Source organism: Plectropomus leopardus, chromosome 17 (assembly GCF_026936395.1).
Source record: "Plectropomus leopardus strain MGB_pleo_1.0 chromosome 17, ASM2693639v1, whole genome shotgun sequence".
In the NCBI taxonomy this organism is placed as follows: Eukaryota; Metazoa; Chordata; class Actinopteri; order Perciformes; family Serranidae; genus Plectropomus; species Plectropomus leopardus.
Window position 1 is genome coordinate 18,997,953 of NC_142192.1, and position 16,765 is coordinate 19,014,717.

The following is a 16,765-nucleotide window of genomic DNA, read 5'->3' on the forward strand; positions in this document are numbered from 1 at the left end:
TACAGCCTGTCAACATTAATTAGGCTGCAATTAAAAACTGTTTCTGCCTCTCAGGCAACAAAATGTGATTACAGATCTAAAGTCAGCCTAAATACATTTAATGAGGGATAGGAAGGATTTGAATTTGATACACATATTTGATCATTTATTCAGATTCAATAACAATTTACCAAAACCCAGCCCTAGTCACAGCCTTTGCCATGCCAGCAAGGGGGCCAATTAGCAGGGGTGCCGGTGCAATATAATACAAGTATAAGGGGTGTTTATCTACGTCCCTCACATGATTTCATACATAACTCAATACATCAATTCAAACGATTATAACAAACTTGAATGTGCTCAGTAAATCGCATGGCAATCTGCCCATTAGGTGTTGATCAATTGGCAATATAAGTCAAATAATAATGAAAATGGACAGAGATTCCCAAGAGGAAGGGTTCACAATTTCAATGCAAAATCACATGTAAGTGGAGGTTGCAACAGAGAGAAGTTTCATTGTAGTCAGTTGGATTTGTTCCCTTATGAATATTTACATGACATTTTATAGCGAACCAAGAACAGGACAGTCAGACCTGAGGAAAGGTCATGGGGGGGGGTCACCAAAAACATCAGGAAACTACCCAGGAGCAGATATCACCACCCAAAAACTCTTGGGAGAAATCATCTCGAAAAAATAAATGCTAAATCTGAGCCATCCCTGCGCCATCCCACCAGCAAAATCATGAAGTGACTCCATCCCATGAATCCAAACCAAACCCTACATCTTACTGACTGTCAGGATGAAGGAAGTGTCTTACGGAAGCTATGGAAGAAGAGAAAGTTGGATTCAAACAATCCGCAAGTTTCAAATCATCCCAGTGTCAGGGACAGTGCTACTACAGTCCAGCAATCCAAAGTAAACTAACTACTAACTAAAAGTTTGCATTCACTTGCCTCTGTAATAACTGCTCCTCTCATCCACAGACTCAAACTTCGTAAGTGCTGCCAAGGAAAAAAAAATAAGAGTTCAGCCTGCGATGCATTCACAAACCCACTTAAATGTACAAATTTAGAGGAGTCACAGAATGATAAAAAAAGGACACACCGATGGCAGGAAAAAAAACGACACAGGTAAAGCCAGCAACCTGCAATTTCTCTGTCCAAATAGGCAATGTTGTTGGCAGCTTGAGTATGCTGTAATTAATATAACTAGTTTATAAGCTCTCTCATTCTGACAATACAGAAATATCACTCAGTATCATCTAAAAAAACCTACATAGCCTGACTCTTAATCTACATAAACTATGTGATTTTATCATCTAATGTTCTGACAGTTAGCAGAATGTGATGATCACTGAAAATGTAGCAATGTCAAAACCACTATTATAAAAAACCACTGATGTGAAGAGGGCTGCGTTGTTCACTGCTTTCCTGCTGAAAAAAGACTGATTATGCTTCATACAAATTTCTCTTGTTTAATACAATTCAGAACATATATAGTTTTACAGTACAGTTATTTTATTTAAAAAAAAAAACTATGATCTGTTGATCACAAAGCCGTCAGGTGGACCACCGTGATCCTTTGTTAGAAAGAAGTATTCTCTTTGTGAAAGGCAAGAAATAGAAAAACAACACGTAGAAATGTAAATGGTGTTCTTTTTGTTCCCTGAGGTAAAGTCAGAGAAACTACTTACAGGAAAAATGTCACTAATTATTCCTTATTGTAAGACAACAGTGTGTGTTGCCCGTTGTTGCTGTGACACCCCTGCTGCAAATTAGCCTCATGTTCCTTTAAAAAGACACAGACGTAATATTTTCTCTGTTTTTTTTGGGTTTTTTTTTTTTTGCCCAGGGAACAGAGCATAGTCAAAACGCATTGAGCCAGTCTGAGCCGGTTTGTGACCTCAGGGTATGGAATTATCTCTTAATATGTAGCCGTTAGTGGTCAAAACGTCACACAGAAAGACAGTCAGAGAGAGAGAGCCAGGGTGGGAGGTGAGGAGGAGGAGGAAGAGGAGGAGCAGTCCCGGTGTTTTCAGAGCAGAAAGAGGAAAATATCTCCCTTTAAGAGCTGGCACTTTGACAAGAAAAGACGGAGTGCAGAACTTCAGACCACAGGGTGGAGCAGACACGGTTTCACCAGCCAAACGAGAGAAAAAGAAGAAAGAAAAAAAAAAGCAGCGGGAACATGAGACATTCAGCCAGAGCGAGGCACACAGAGGTAGCACAGACATCTTAAAATGGGGCCGAATGTGGCAGTCAGCAGGAGTATCAATACACAGCAGAGACGGAAATATGCCAAAGACAATCAACACAACGCTCCTCAGCACGGTGATATTAGCTACACTAATCCCTGACACTGAATTACACATCCTAACTGTCACAGCACACTGCATTCTGGGTATTTCAGGGGCTAATGCATCATTGTTGGATGCTGGTGTTTGTTTACATATAGTGCAAATGCTGCTATTTTTAGTTAGGCATCCCACAACATCACAGGAGATCTGTGACTCAACAGTGAAATAGATGGCGGGTAATAAAAAGTTACATTTGCTTCATTACGTGTACTTCAGTATGTTTTTTTCAGTAAAATTGTACTTTTGGTATGATTTTAATGCAGCTTACTATAAGGGATGTCCGCCGGATCAGAAGGATCTGTATCTGAACTGCTCAATGCATTTTTTAATTGAATGAGATCGGTTTTTTTGAGCTCGCACCCCACATGATATTCTCTTTATGTCCGCTGTCATACAGGTTTGTTCATGTTCAACTCAAGGTGCTACACTACTTTATGTGGAATTAAATTTTTTGTAGTTTCACATTCATGCTTTAATAAGCTGAAATGTGATGAATTTTTATGTTTTGTGACTGTGGATGTTAAAGTTATGCAACAACACTACTTTGAAGTGGAAGTGTGATTATATTACTCATTTATAGTGTTCTGCACATTAATTACAATGCTACACTCAAGCCTCATTCCCACTGCACAAAAAAACCCCGCTAACATCTGGCTTTTTAATGCAATGGGAATGCGTAAATTCAGCATTCACACCCGGGTCAATGACTCTGCAGTAGACACGGGTTTTTATCGCCTCCGGTTTCGTTCAGCATTGATGGAAACGCAACACCTGGGTGAACGCGATAATTTCAGCTCTTTAACAGGTGAGACGCAATGACGCGCCTTCACTAATTACTGTCTGTGTCCTCAGACGCAGCGCCAAAACACCGACTCAAATACTTCAACGAGTTTGAAAGAGGGACTTAATAAGTAAGAGATAAATAATGAGAAGAAACAACCGAAAACTAAAAAACCTCTGCTTCTGCCGCTGTATGCTGTTTATCCGTTCTCCTGCCTGTCTGTGACGTTGCATGGACAAGACAACGCACAAACACGCACGCACGCCAGCTGACAGAAAGGCCGACTCGCTCTCCAGCTGTAAGTTCAGTGGCAGTGGGAATAAAGCCACTTAGCGGGTTTACCCATGTTTAAAAAACCTGCTTGCACCCGCTAATTGCAGTGGGAATAAGGTATCAGTAAATTTGAGAGCAATCTCTGAATTCCCCCCTTTTTTTTGGTTTACTTTATTTTGTTGAAAAAACAAATGCTGCAATAGGTGGAATTGTGATAAGAGCCATATAAAAATATTTTTGATTTGTTTACTTTGTTATTTATGTAAAAAAAAAAAAAAAAAAAATAAATAAATATAATTAATTAAAATTAATTTAATAAACTTAAAGTCATGAAGTGTGCATTGTGCAGTTGTAATTTTCAAGTAAATACAAGTATCGGATCGTGACTCTGTATCAGCAGATACTTATTATCACATGACTCAGATGGGATCAGGGGAAAAATACTTGATCGGAACATCCCTACATACTATTTTTACTTTTTACAGTTGGATACATGAGCGGTACCACTTTTATTTACTATTCTGCATTCTTATGCATTCTTTCACATTGTCTTAAAAAGCTGTTGGTCTGCTGATCCCAGGACTGCTGCCACTCTGTTACCCCACTGCAGCCACTCCCCTTCATGACTGTGTCCATAGCAGAATAAGGGCTGAAGCTACAGCGGGAGATTCAGATGACACAAATCCTTGGCCTCACTTTTTCCAACGCTGTCAGAGTATGGCTTTCAAATAGTGCTATAGCGGCTAATTTTAACAGGCCACACTGCAGCGAGCTCCAGTTGTGAACGCTGGTCTGAGGTCAGTTTATAATCGGAGAACTGTGCTAACACTGACCTGTGTTTGTGTGTGGTGGTAATGCTAATGGTAAGTTAAATACTGTATTAAATCACAGACCAGAACTACTTCTAGACCTGTTTTCTTTCTCAATGTAAATACAACAGCGTGTGACAACACTATGAAGGATCAAACTGGCCATACACGGAGAATGACAGAAAAGTAGAGAAAGAATTATTCAAATGGAAAAAATAGAGACCACTTTGATTTTCTATGGATGTGACTGGTAAGTTTCCACCACAGATGGTCTTCCTCATGTAAAAGAGAAGAAGTGAATGCACCTGTATTTAACAGACAATTCTGAAATGTCACACAAGTCTTCTGATATGAGAACGTTTCTTTAAAAATGTACGACCTATCCTTGACCTTATACTCTTATTTGGTTAAGACATGTTTTAACATTTTCTGCATCCTTTGACAGGCCCCGTTTATGTTATATTCACATGGGAATTTGTTATCACACTTGAGCGATACAGACTGGGAATGACTTCACGAAGAGCATCTTTGGTTGAAATGATGTCAGCTGTATCCACATCAGGTTGGAAAAACAGACAAACTGGCCAACTACTAGAAGCATTTGTTTTTTGTAATTACTTTTGTACTTGAAGGTAGCCTTTTAATAACTAATTAATTAGTTGGCTAACAGAAAATTCTTTGACAACAACCTAGATAATCAATTACTCACATAGTTCCTAAAATAGAAAATAGTGGACAACCTAATCAGCTGAAGATCATGTGATATGATCAAAAAATCCTGCTCACTTACCAACTGGTCCTTGTGGTGAGATTGCTTTGTAGGCTAATGTTTCCAAGGTCAGGTTTTGTGTTTTTTTGTTTTGTTTTGTTTTGTTTTTGTATTTAAAAGTGTGTGAGTCTCTTTGTATCATTCTGTGTCTCATCTGTAAATTCTGAGGGTTTTTTACGGGACCATTAATGCAGCACGGGCAGAGCTCTTTATGAGTTATTATGAGGAGAAGCTGCTGTGAGTAAAAGCAAACTTTTAGACACAGCAGAACTAACAGTTAAGTTTCTCTTTCAACTGTACCAGGCGGTCTGCTGCTCTGTCTGTGTCTGTGCCCAGAGTGCACTGATGAATAACTGAATGGTATACATATTTCAACAGCACCCCTGATGAAGAGTCCGGCTCCAAAAACGGAAATCTATTTGTGGCTGCAGTTGTTTTAATTGTGGTGGGCCACCACAAATAAATGAATGTGTAAACCCCGTACACTGATAATGACTATTCACACATCTTATATGCCTCAAATCTTAGCCTAAAGCCTCGGTTAACCTGCTACATCACCGCCTTTTCGCCATTTTCCTGTTTCTTGTCCTATGTGGCAGCACATTTCTTTCTCCCAAAAGGGACTGAAGCCTTGGCAATTGTGCTGGTCTGGTCTATGTGCATTATGTGGTACTTGTAACAGTTGAACAGCACTAGATTTGAAATAAGTAATACAAAAAGCATATTATGTGTAATGTTAGGCATGTTTTGGGATTATTATGAACATATTTTACACAATAGCCATAAAAATGACTATTCCAGTTTTTTTCAAAACATTTTGTTAATTCCAAGCCATTGCCAGACCTGGAAAACTGTTTTTCATTTTCACTTTTTCAGTGATTTCAAGACCGTGGGAGCCCAATGCCAACCCAGTGGAAATTCAACGCCAACTTTGAACACTTTTATTGCTTGGTGCTGGTGTCTGAAGCTACCTTAGGACCAACAAACAACTGCTAGTTAACCAGATCCTCCTCAACTGACCAGAGAAGCCACAACAATCTCCAACTTCAGTTTCTGCTGACATTCGGGCGCACTTTAAGAATTAAAAAATTATTTGACAACATGAGTCAGCTTACTGGTGTGCACAATTTATTAGTTCAAGAAAAGCAAACTATGAATTTTTGGGCAAAAAAGAATATTAATTTCTTTTCCCTGACATGCACCTGCTTGTCTCCATCATTTAAAATAGTTCTGCTCTGTAACCTATTTAAAACCAATATGATTTACTAGTACATGTATCGAAATAGCACATGCATGCTTATTTTAGGTAGGGGCAAAATAAAGTTGCAATGCATGAGAAATGCCTTTTCAAACACTTCCTTATATTTAAATGCATTCTATGTATGGCTCATGCTCCTCTTCTAAAAACACTAAGCATTTCTGTGCACATGTATGACTTCATTCAGTGTGCAGAAAAGAACATCAATTGTATACTAAGAATCACATCTTAGTATTATAGAACTAATCAAAAACATCTTTCATAAGGACATCATCCATGTTTCTCCATCACAAGAAAATACTCATTTGTAAAGATTCCATCAGGTATCACTGCAGAAGAGCCCTGATCCCAGCTGTGTGCAGGGAGCATTGGGACGATTGCATTCAGACAAGTTGACTGGGGTGACCTTGTGCAGCACCTGGCTAAATGCAGCACAGCAATGCAGCAATGATCTGCACACTGCTTATTCACTGGCTGGATTAGTCACAGCTGCACTGTCACTGACTGCTGGGCCATTTCTACAACCGACTCTGAGAATAATGAAACAGCAAACATTTCCCCCAGTCCCCTTTTCACTATACTACAGTAAGAACACAACACTTCCTGCTATACCAATTCATTAAATATCACAGACATCAACTAATGCCACGTTACAGGTATTACCCATACCCACTCAAAACATGTTTTTTTTTAATTAAGAGCTTATAATGCAGATTTGTCTGATCTCAAACACAAAGCAATGCAGACAGACTCCTCTGCGCTCTTTGCAAGAGATCCAACTGTGACGCAGCAGGTCTTAAGAGCAGACACACAACAAAACTTTTTAAATATTATAGTAATAAGTGTGTAATTCCATACATTCCCACATAATCACATGTTAATCAGGTGCATAAAGTAAAAAAAAATAGTAATTAAGAATTAAAAGAAAACTATCCATCACGTAGAGGCCCTGATCAAAGCCCTTTAATATCGGGTATCTGCCATTACTGATTCCTATCCAAAACTTATACTTCGTAGAAGCAGAAGAAATGCAATGTTGATTAAATGTGTACAACACAATACAGCCCGCTGACTTTGGAGCACTTTGTTTTCTAGCTTCCAGATACTGAGGGTTCTGATTAAAAACTATAAGTTGCGATGCAATCTTGAAATGCAAACTTTGTTGGAGTTGCTACTATAGAAACACTCAGTCCACTCTGAATGTGCAGTGGTAGGGCTCTACAGACGGACATGGGAAATGACCACACTAACTTCAGTGACAGTAACTTTATCACGCAGTCGAGGACAGGCCATTTGTACCTGCAAAAAACAGGCAGGTGAGGTTGGGTTAATAAAATTGCAGACACAACGCTAAATATATATTACGCTAAACAAATATTTCCAACCTTCAATGTACATCCTGCGGTGCCAAAATCATTTTTCACATTCCTACACTAAACACTTGACGTTTGAAGAGTACTTTAAGACGCATTAGTCGATATTTTTAGATTAGCAGTGGATTAATGAGTGTAATGGGAAAGGTGTCATTAATAGTATTTCAGCCTCTTCTACCTAGTTGTTCTGATTGTACTGCCCAAACCTTCTGTTTCCAGCTACAAGCTTTAAAAACTTTACTGTACCTGCTCAGCTTCAAACTGCAGACAGGGTAGTAACTAGCTGGTGAACATATGGAGCAGCTAAAGAGTCTAGAGCGAAGCCATCATTCATGTTATTAGTAACACCTGTGCTGTTCCTACTATGACAAGTGAAAATATCTGCTGTGAAACAGGACTATAAAGGTTGAGAGGAAACACAACTAACAGCACTTCAAACACAGTATAGTGCTATGCATATTTTATCATGAACCTGCAGCAGCTTTCTGTGGCTTCATTTAACACCATTATCAACTATCACCTCCTCAGACAACTGGTCTGCATGAAGGTAGGGTAACATTAGGTAACATTTTGTGGCACTTCTCCATCGGCAAGTTGAAGCAAGTCATCATCTCATAACTTTTGAATGCAGCATGATGGAACAATAAAGAGCCAGCTTGTTAGATGACGACACGCATGTGTCATGTACTTAATACAGTTTGAATGAATGTCAAACTTCCAACATGCAACCAAAGTAAATGACACACTTTATGGTGTGTTCCTGGACCTGACAGCCAATGATGGTGCTGCATGATGGAAGAAACCTAACATTGTGTTCTTTTTTTCCCCCCGCAATTTATGTTGCAATACGAATAAAATACATGAATTTCACCAAATGAATTGAATGCTCAATCCGGAAATGATTTATCATTCTATAATTACTGGTGTGATTTTGTTAAGGAGTGAATCTGCATAGAAATAAAATTAAAAATAATACAGGCTGAAAAATGACTTGTTGATCTGAAGATTTTGGCAGTTTAATACACTAATTGTCTCACCTAAGCACCATTGAGAAGAACCCCAGGAGTCCTAAAACCCGAAGGGAACCAGGGCGACGTTAGCTCCCAGGTTGGCCTGCAGAGAACCGTCATCCCTGGGGCACTCAATACTCTTCTTTCAATCCAGGTTAAAGTCAGTGTTCTAACATGTCATATTAATAATGCATGCTGCTTACCCTAAAATAAAGGGACCCCTTATTCATTTTTTCTTCGTCAATATGTGTTTCCACCAATGGAAACCTAACCTAAACCCTTAGCCCTGACCTTTACCAACAAGGGAGACACTACACATTGATACAAGGGAAACACTATTTGATGAGGAAACGCATTTCAACACAACACCGACCTATTTGGGCACTTTTTGACACACCCAGGGCAGTCTCACGTCCTGGGACAAACGCCACATATACCATATTATATAACTATTTGGTTCACCAACAGAAGTGGGAAATATCTGGCATTTCTGGATGGTTTTCTGGCCAGTTCTGTGCTTCTTAATCTGCGTGTGAGATTGCACTGCTTTGATTTCCATCATGATGAGTTTAAGAAACTGAATTTTTAAAAAATGTTTAATAAAAAATGGTTGCTACCATTTATTTTGAGATTTTACAATGCAATGTCAGAAATAAACACTTCATAAAATTTACTTATTATTATTTTAAATCTACTTCCCATGTCTGAGCATTTTAAGACTTTTTAAAGACTGATTTAAGTCAATTTAATACCAATTAAGGCCTTATTATTAGATTAATGAATTCAATGCCTTTTAAGCCTTGAGCATAAAAGTTGTAGCATGACATGCTTGAGATTTTTTTTTTTTTGCATACTTGACATCGCACATCCTGCAATGTGACTATTGCAATAACAATGCTGAAAGGATACATCATGCAGCCCTTAAATACATTTTTTAAACCCAATACTTGACCCAAAGTCTGAAGCAAATGTTTTAACATCAAGCACGCTTGCTTGCGTCAAGCACAGACGCATGCACACACTGGCGAAACATATAAAATTCTCACAGATAGAGCTGAAGATTCTTTCATTCAGTGCTTTGCATTTTTATTTGCCACCATTTAGTTTTAAGAAACAATCAACAAAAATCATACACCAAACCAGCCAGCGAGATCTTGGCTCTATGGAGCTTGAATTTCTCTGCTTGGCAAGATTCAGGTTCTGCTTTTGGAACACTTAACTCTTCTTCTTTTGGGCTGCAGCCACCTAAACACCGGCCAATTCACAACGGTCAACATTGGAGAAATTTAAGAGTTCCGAACGCTTGAAACGAACTAGGTTGCAAAACATGTCATTTAACCTTGACATGTCTAAAATGTTTTCTAAATGCCTGCAGTCATAGCCTCCACCTGGCTGGACCCCGCTGTGTCTCCAATCTCTCTCCAACAACTGTGTCTTTTGTGTGTCTCTGTAGTAACAACATTATGAATAGTACACACAGGGAAAGTAGCACATCCCAGTCCCTCCTCGAAGTCATTCATAGTGTTGCTCTCGCTTGTTTACACGAAAAGTGACAGAAATAGGTTCTAGTTGTGTGAAGAATGAAAAAAAAAAAGTTCAAACCTCACCTACTTTCACACGTCCACGCAGCTTGCAAATCACTGCAAAGGAGTGCGTGACTGTCAGTTTCTGACCTTGGAAAGGACGTCCCAGATGCTGTTTGATGATCTGACAAGCACTTGGTTTTAAGCATACTGATGTGATGTCCACTCTGACCATTTTACAAATGTACTAGCAAATTTGTAATGCGCAAAACAGATGCACGCTTGCTCCCACGATTATACTGACTTTCAAAATCCAATGCAATAACTTGCTTCATGCCTCCTACACCTCTTTATCTTACATCGTACAGCCAGATCTGTGAGACTTCACCATCACAAACCATTTCTTGTAAAGAACACATAGGCTTTATCACCAGTCTACCCAGTGTAATGGCTACATGGATAGCTGGGGAACCGTCCATACTCTGTCAATCTGTCAACACATTGTGCCACTTTTCTGTGTGTGAAAGTGTTTTCCACCACGCTGGGAGGAGAATCCAAAAAGGCCAACATTATTCATTTATTGAAGTAAGCAGGGACCGTGTTTAACAACAGCAGAACTATATCAAAACTTCCATTTACAAACTCGAACACAATTTTTCCAGTCCAAGTCTCATTAATCCAGTTGTATGATCAGTACTTCCCAAACACATGCACTTTTGCCAAAACCTTACAATTTAAAACACTTTCGCACTTTGAGGCACGCTACTTGGCCATGCATGAGACTGTACTGACGTGTTTTAGGTCATGTTTTAAAGAAAATCCATGTGTTTGAGAAGCACTGAGCATATGACAGGATAAATATGTAAATTTTGGATTCTTTGTTCACTTTGGAGGCATGCCATTTTCATATGAATTATGGAACAAGTAATTAATGTAAAAATGGTCATTCTGAAGTATTCCTTTAAGGATATTTTTCTCTTGAAACTTTAACTACCATTGTTGTTTGTGTAATCATTTATTGTTCAACAGAAAAGTTTTGCAGCTACTTTAAGTCCTTCCATGTGCAACAGTCTGGAGAGTAAAGACTATATTATCTCAGAGCCTTCGGTGCAAAGCCTCTCTTCCCCCAAGCAGTTGCATCGTGTCCACAACTCCCTGTACCAAAGAGCGGTGTGAAAATCAAGAGCGCTCACTCCGCAGCAAAGTTTGGGGACCAAAATGTTCCCAAAAGTACACTGAAGAGCACACTCACAAGCAGAAACGATTGCTCGACTTTAAGCAGTCTCAGTCAACTGAGGGATCTCCAACTGATGATTCAAATCTCCCGACTTTCAAGGGACAGCCCTACCTTTGCCTGCATTCATCTGCAAAACATCCTCTTAAATACATATTCTTTCTTTGAAATTCTATAATAAAATTCTGTGATAATTAAATACAATTAATTAATTTAATAAATCAAACATATTCCTCATAAAAATGTTTATGTTATCTTAATACTGGCTTATTTACTATTACAGTTTTCAATAGCTGTATCAGCTTTACTAAAAAGTAATGGTTCCAAAGCCAAAGTGGGAAACAGTGTTGTGGCAACAAAAAAGTAGGTCCAGGTACATATGTTACAAACTACAATATCTGCATTGTTTCATTGAGGACAAGCTAAATTATTTTTTAAAAAAGATCGAACTATAATTGTACTGATATCATCAGAAACTACACCATAACCCTGAATACACCAATACCCTGAAGGTACTTCAGAAACCTGTCATAACAGTATGGCAGTCTTCATCTGTATGCTACTGGGGCTGCCATGGGACTCAGAGTTGGAAATAGGAAGAGGAAGGACTCCATCATTGAGAATACTACAGTTCATTCACACTCTTCAACAGCAGGGACCTTTCATTCATACAGACCCACTATCACTATGTGAGTGGAGGGGCTGAGTGTATCAAGGTCTGCCAACTTTTATCTCAGAACCAAAGGCTGTGGGGCTACTTTACTTTGCAGACAAAAAATTGTGAAGTGATGTCCTAAATTTAATGATGGAGTACTTTGTTGTGGGGAAGGTGTTATACAAATAGCACCAGAGAGGAGATGGGGACTATAAACAAACAGCTGGTTTAAAGTGATACACTCAGTACATTTACATGCACAGTCAAGTCAAGCTACAGTTATATCTTGATTTTACTGTCCTTGTCCCAGTATACAAGCAAAAAGGTCCAGTTGAGGCGTATAAACGAAAGAGTGAATCGACCCCCAACCGCATTATCTACATGTGTTAGTCCAGTGGTTCCCAACTGGTGGGTCGTGGTCCAATAGTGGGTCGTCCATTCTGAATGGACAGCAAGTGACTCACGAATGTGTTTATAAAAAAAAACCACTTTATTTTGAAGTATAAACCTAGTGACTTTGTTAAGACTTCATTTATCACATCAACAAGTTTTTATTAAGTACAGCAACTGTTTTAATGCTCTGTTCTTGTTTCAAAGCTTTTCTATGACTTTTCAAGGACCCCAATTTTTTATCTGAACCTACGTGGCCAGCCTTTTTCAAACAAATCAGATTCAAACTATTCAAACATAACCTCAGAAAGCTGGTATTCAAGAAGAGAGAGACAGAACAAAGGGGGAAAATAAAGAAACGAATACTACACATATTTGAATTTAGACAATACAGTCACAAAGAGAAGTTATACCAGTCCCATGTGAATCCATCTGCATGTGACTCATAAAAATATGCAGGCCAGTTTATGTCTGACTGAGGTATACACATTGAAGAGTAACCTGACCCCCGCAACCACATTATCTAGGTGTGTTAGTCTGACTTCACAAATTTCTACTTAGTACTATTTCAGTAAGACTAACCTGTTTGCGTGTATTCTAAAAGTCCCATTTTGGTCGGACTAATACAATAATTTAACTTTTTCTAACATCATATTCTGAATGACAACCTGTTTCCTGCTGTCTGTCAACTTTATACGTTCACAGACAGTTTTTCTGGGACAAGAAGTTTTTTATTGCCAAAGCTGGTGTGAACAACAAAACTACACTATATCTAAAGTTAAACTGAACTCCTGCAAGTGTATTTTTATAGTGTAGGAAGGTAACATTAACATTATTTGCCAATAAGCATCTCAATACTGCACATTTAACAATACGATCACAAAGACAGTTGCTGAGGAGAGTGAAATGGTTGAAGGTTTCATGACAATAAGTGATGAAGCAATGACAACCACTTTCTTGCTGTCTGACAACCTTATACTTCGACGGACAGTTTTCCTGGGACAAAAAGTTTTTTATTGCCAAAGCCTGTGTGAACGACAAAACTACATCTTAATTTAAACTTAAACAAATGTCTTTTTGTAGTGGAGGATGGTAACATTAACATTATTTTCCTATTCGTCTCATTTAACCATCTCAAATACTGCACATTTGGATTTAAACAATACAATCACAAAGGCAGTGATGGGAATCCATCTGCATGTGACTCATGTAAATCTTGAGGAGCAGTGCAGCAACAGGGGAGAGACCAATTCTGGTCAACAGACACGAAATGAGGTCCTGTATACTGCAGAATAATAGGCAGCACACATTAAATATTGATCCTCGTTTGGTCTCTAACGTCATCTAGACATCTACCTCCGTTAATCCGCCGCTCAGGAAACAACCAGCCGCTCGGCCCGTATAAAGCCTTGCCCTTACAGTAAAATGTTGGTTCTGCTGTCAGGCGCCAGGCAGCCATTTAGGTGCATATGGAGCCAGTTGAGTGTCTACGTAAATGGCTGATGCATTTCGAAATTTTTCTACCTAATTGCTGAGAGCCATCAGCGACCCCGGCCTCCTCCTGGCGCCTTTTAATCCACCACTTCACACAGCTTTGCTCCAATAAAACCGTCCTAACGTCTCATCTAATCCCGGTGCTCTTTAAACGAGCGTTAACAAGTATTTGGAGGACCTTGGCTCTGCTTTCTCCAGTCTGAGTTAACCCCTAGAGACTCTGGATCAAACAATGAAACGGATTGGAGGCATTCCGCACAACGTTTCCATCACAATGTAATCGCAATATCGTCGCTAACAGCTCGGTTATTATCAAAACATTAACACACAGGGAGTATTAAGACACCCAGTAATGTTTCAGCCGTGACTTCAGACCTTTAAATGTAAATTAACAGTTCCGAGGCGACGGCTACTGGTCGCCAACATGTCAGCCCGCATCAATAAATAGCAAAGCAAAGCCGCTCTATTGTCTATCAGCGTATCCACCGGTAGCAAAACGACACAACAACTAACCGACATGAATCCCGCCGCTGCCATTTCAAAACAATCTCCCGTCGGAGCCAGGCCCCGCTCACAGCCTCGGACTCACCTGTGTCTCCTTTTCGCCTCAGTGTGTACCGTCTCCGGGTTCACGGTCCGGTCCTGACGCGCTGCAGCGGCTCCTCACCACCAGTCCCCGGCACCGGCAGGCAGCACTGAGCCGCTGATTGGGCCTCGGCAGACGCTCACCCCCTCGGTGCAGCCAGACAGAGCGCTGATTGGCCAGGCGGTCACTCCGTGGAGCCCAGACAGACTGCTGATTGGCTGTTGGTTTCCCTAGCAGATCCAGACAGATAGCTGATTGGTTCTCTGGCCGTTGTCACTGGGAGCACTCAGGCAGCTGATTGGTCATTTATTTCCGCGGCGGACACACAGAGAGAGCTGATTGGTTGGTAGTAGTGTTGTTGTCTGTGTCTGGATGGAGAGCCATGTTAACTCCAATGGGGCTAAAGAAACAATGTGTACGTTTACATTCATCAAAGTAATCGAGTCGTTTTATGCGTTACATTAATTCGTTGACATGGATTCACCATTTTCTTTGACTGGAGTCAGGCAACGAGATAAACGTGGTTGTTACATTATTACTGGAGACCAGTTTTGATGTTATACCGGGTTACCAGCGGGTTTCTATGCACGCAGGTGCGCACGAAGCTGAAGTTAGCTTCCGATTCAGCAGTTAAGCAGTGCTGTCAAACATGCGACCGGCGGGCCAGAACCGGCCTCCCAAAGGGTCCTGGATTAGCTACTTTGCCAAATGTGGAATTTCAGAAAAGTCATAACTATTTAGAGCCCAGGCGACTTTTCATCGCAGACAACTGAAAAAATACATACTACAAACCTGTGAGGAAAACGTATTTAGTCTTTGACTTTGGGTTGCTGAAAATAAAAAAAACATAGGCTAATCCTGATAATGACTTGTACAAGGACATTTCAGACTTAATAGCCACAGACACATTTTTTTTTTTTTAATTTTAGGCTATACACTTAGAAATATTCCAAAATAGAAGTGTAAAAGTCACACATTTACATTTTGACATGACTTCAAATCTGAAAATCAAGTTGCAACTAAAAAATTTTTAAAAAATCACTCCATAATTCCTGTCAACAACTGAAACAGGTGAGTTCAAAACCTCCCAAGCCCCACTCTTACTGAAATTCAAGCAATTTTGTTGTATCAAAATTTGTTAAGCTGTAAAATATCTGTTGGTTTTACTAGTCTAGCACACTTGACATCAAATTGCGCTGTATTCAGCAGCTGAACTAAAATAAGTTTGACACCCCTGGGTTAAGAGTGAGGTTTTAACCTTATATATATATATATGTTTAACATTTAAGATGAAGCCTCAAGTCTGTCTGAAACGCACTTTGACATTTATAAAACCTTTATTCTATTCGTGAAAACGCCAAATTTTCACATTTTCATATGTTGACGACATTAGGAAAAAAAAACTTTGCTTACACAGGTCAAACCTGGGTTAGATTATCCCAGGGAGATTCAAGGTCGATTAAAACACAGTTTCAGATATGTGAAACCTGTATTGTATTTGTTATAAGGCAAGAAAAGGAAGATTTCATGGCATTTTTTAAAAGTAGACCACATTGTACCAGGTCTCTGTTAAAAACCACAATACCTAGACTGGTCAAATCTGGACTAGATTAGAGAGGCTAAGTATTATTTAAAAGACAGTTTCAAATTTGTGAAATCTTATGAAAATAAAAAAGGAGGATTTCACTGCTTTTTTTCACATGTTGACCAAATAAGAAAAAAAAAAACAATACACTTTGACAGTTCAAACCTGGACTAGATTATCCCAGAGGTGCTCAAGGTTGATAAAAACACATTTTCCGATTTGTGAAACCTTTATTCTATTTGTGAAAACATCAAAAGGGTAGATTTCATTACTTCATACACAACAGGTCTAATCTGGATCATCCCAAAGAGGCTAAAGGTTATTGAAAACATTGTTTTTAAATTAGTAAAACCTTCATGCTATTTGTAAAAATGCAAGAACACCAAAAAATTAACTGCATTTTTCAAAAGTAGACCACATTAGACTAGGTCTCTATCAAAAAACACTATACTTTGACAAATCAAATCTGGACTAGATTAACGCAGAGAGGATAAATATTATTTTGCACATTGTTTCAGATCTGTGAAACCTTTATTCTATTTGTGGTAACGCAAAAAAGGGAAGATCCTACTGTGAGGACGAAATCTTCCTGCCCAATCGGAAGCTACGAATCGAAAGCCAACTTCAGCGTCGTCATGTGCATGACAAAGACCCAAGACGGGGCAAACATAGCTGTGACAGCAGTGCGG

General features: G+C 39.3%; 1 protein-coding gene across 1 annotated transcript in view; it reads right to left on the reverse strand.

Annotated features, from left to right (window-relative positions):
* The window catches only part of gatad2b (GATA zinc finger domain containing 2B), a 57,407-nt gene extending 42,787 nt beyond the window's left edge, over positions 1-14,620 (reverse strand). Inside the window, exon 1 of the mRNA XM_042506021.2 lies at positions 14,495-14,620. The gene's annotated coding sequence lies outside the window, so the exon portion shown is untranslated. The remainder of the gene's footprint in view (positions 1-14,494) is intronic.
* Between the last annotated feature and the right edge of the window lie 2,145 nt (positions 14,621-16,765).